We start from the raw sequence: 2,775 nt of genomic DNA on the forward strand, positions 1-2,775 counted from the left end.
ACAAGCTTTGTCAGAAGAAACATTCTACCACAGAGTTCTGTCTTCGCTGTTATTCGTACCACATTTTGTGAGGTGTGCCTTCCTGTTGTTACTCAGCCGCTGAAATCTGCAGCATAGTCTGGTGGTCCTCTTTAAATGAGGACGATGTTGATAGACAAAGCACGACCTCCGTTCAGCTTCTGTAGTCATCCTCAGCTATCACGCAGACACAATGACCTTCAAAATCCTTGGCAATCAAGCCTTAAGGCCAGTTACTTTGGGCTTGTAATCTATATTCATACCAAGAGGGTTTGTTCTTGCCTGAGGCACTTCTAGCTGTAAAACTCTCACCATGGCTGTTTCATTTATAATGCAGGAAAGTGATTCTTGGGGAGTTCAAGCAATTTTCCCTCTGAAAACATGGAGAGAAGACGGAAACCTTTGGCTAGTCTGTGATATGCATGGCGTGATATGCTCATGGACACTTCCTCTGCTGCATGGAATTTGGTGAGAGGTGGTATCCTAGATGTGTGTCTGTCCCACTCCATTTCCTTGTAGAATGGTGCCGTATGAAACCTCTTTTCCCCAATGTGAGATGGGTCCTTAAAGCCGTTATTCAAAATGTCCCACCCAATTCTGGACAGGGGGTGGGCAAATGGTGTGATTAGGGTGGTCAGTCAGACGCTGAATTTTGATAGGAAAATATGGGATTTCTGCTTGTCCCAACAATGGAACACTAATGAGCTGTCAATCACTCCTAGCTCCCTAGGTACCAAAAGAGAGAGAGGATCTGGTATCAGTCTTTCTCAGTGTGACAGCTCAGCCCTATATCCCATCCTCCAAACCATTCTGCATATTTCCAAAAGCTTTCTCATTTTGCTTATTGGAGGTAGGTCTGTTTGCTTATGCTAAATATCCTAAGTGATACGCTTGTTTTCCTAACGGACAGACTTTTAAAATGGCACCATTGTCCTTGGGTAGGGCTTCATCATGGTGTTTAGAGACTAGATGGCCCAGTGTGCAGATAACTAGGTTCCGGGTATGTGTCAGGCATCCATGCACACAAGGTGGTCCTGAGTTCTGTCAACATTCAGTGGCTTCAAAGATGATGTCCACCCAGCTTCCTTCCTTCCTTCCTTCCTTCCTTCCTTCCTTCCTTCCTTCCTTCCTTCCTTCCTTCCTTCCTTTTTCTTTCTTGCCGGAGCTGAGGACCAAACCCAGGGCCTTGCGCTTGCTAGGCAAGTGCTCCACCACTGAGCTAAATCCCCCACCCCCCACCCAGCTTTCTAATCCTCTGTTAGCTAACATGGATGCATGAAAAATGCTTAAGTTAATTTTCTTAACGTCTGCTTTCAGCTTTCTCCGATGGATAGACTGTTCCTACTGCACAATTCCTCCTGTTTGCTCTCTTCCAACCTTTTCTGGACCGCTTGGTTAGGTAACAAACACAATCACTGATGGCCGAAAGCCTTCATTTGCTTGCTCAGAAGGCTTGGAATGAGAAGGGGAAAAAACAAAACAAAAAAACAAACAAACAAAAAAACGAGTCCAGGAATAGTTTGTGACACATACTAGATCTTGGAGTAGCATGATTCTGACGTTGTTTCCAACAATACAAATGTGGCTGAGTGGTTCAGAGGCCGCAGAATTGAACCTGACCTGTAGGGGGAAGTGTGAATAACTGAGAACACAGCCTGTGTCTAGTGGCATAAGGACAAGCGTATTTGCCTGTGGGATGGATTTGTCAAGTTATCTGTCCCTGTCAATGGTCCTAAAGTCATCAGGAACATCTGCTCAGAATAACTGTGGCTTCAAGGGACAGAAGGTTGGAGAGAGGGCCTCACTCAACGGGTACCCCAAGGCCTCTAATGTTTACCTTGACTCCCCTGTCATCTTGGCCTAACATGTGAGGCATGGGCTGAGGTTAGGACTTCCTTCTGCCTCTGAGTTCTAGAGGGAAGGTTGTCCTGATAGTCCTGGGGACGCTGTATCAGAGGGATGAGATGGGAACGTGAGTGCGGGGCAGCTGGGGAGATGGGGTGGTTGGTAAAGTGCCTGGTGATCAAGCAGGACCTGAGTTCAGACCTCCAGTACCAACAGGAAATCTGGGAGAATGTACTTCTGTTACCCCAGTGATAAGGGGGTTGGGCAGTAGAGATGGGGGATCCGTGGAGCTCATTGGCCAGACAGCCTTGTTTTGAATCAGTTAAGTTCCAGGTTTAGTGAGTTCATTGAGAAACTCTGTCTTAAAAAACTGAGATGGAGTGAGAGCTCCATGCCCTTGTCGCCTCCAAGACCAAGATGGCTGGGAGAATCTCCGCCTTCCTCAAGAATGCCTAGGCGAATGAGTCAGTGCAAGTGGTGTCCTTCTCTGTCTGGAGTCTCGGTATAATTATACCCATAATCAGCCCCTATACCAAGTATACTGGCATGATCAACAGGGCCACGCCTACCCAGTGCCTGTGCGAGATAATGGGAACATGCCAGATGTGCCCAGCCACCCCTAGAACCCTCAGGGCCCAAGCCTGGAATGGCTGAAGAACCTGTGAATACTGCTGATGGGAGAGACCCCCCTTTGCTGTTGCCCCCCTCCCTGATAAAATTGTGAACTCCCCCAAAATGAGATGGAGTATGTGGTTGCTTGAATAAAAATGCCCCCCATTGTTCACAGGGAGTGGCACTGTTAGGAGGTGTGGCCTCGCTGGAGTAGGTGTGGCCTCGCTGGAGGAAGTGTGTTACTAGGGGGTGGGCTTTGAGATTTCAGAGACTCAAGCCAGAGCCGGTGGTTCTCATCCT

At 47.8% G+C, this 2,775-nt stretch overlaps 1 pseudogene; it reads left to right on the plus strand.

Annotated features, from left to right (window-relative positions):
• Positions 1-2,280: 2,280 nt before the first annotated feature.
• Positions 2,281-2,528, plus strand: LOC118582523 (annotated as a pseudogene).
• The last annotated feature ends 247 nt before the right edge of the window (positions 2,529-2,775 follow it).

The sequence above is a fragment of the Onychomys torridus genome, chromosome 1, assembly GCF_903995425.1.
Source record: "Onychomys torridus chromosome 1, mOncTor1.1, whole genome shotgun sequence".
Taxonomy (NCBI): Eukaryota; Metazoa; Chordata; class Mammalia; order Rodentia; family Cricetidae; genus Onychomys; species Onychomys torridus.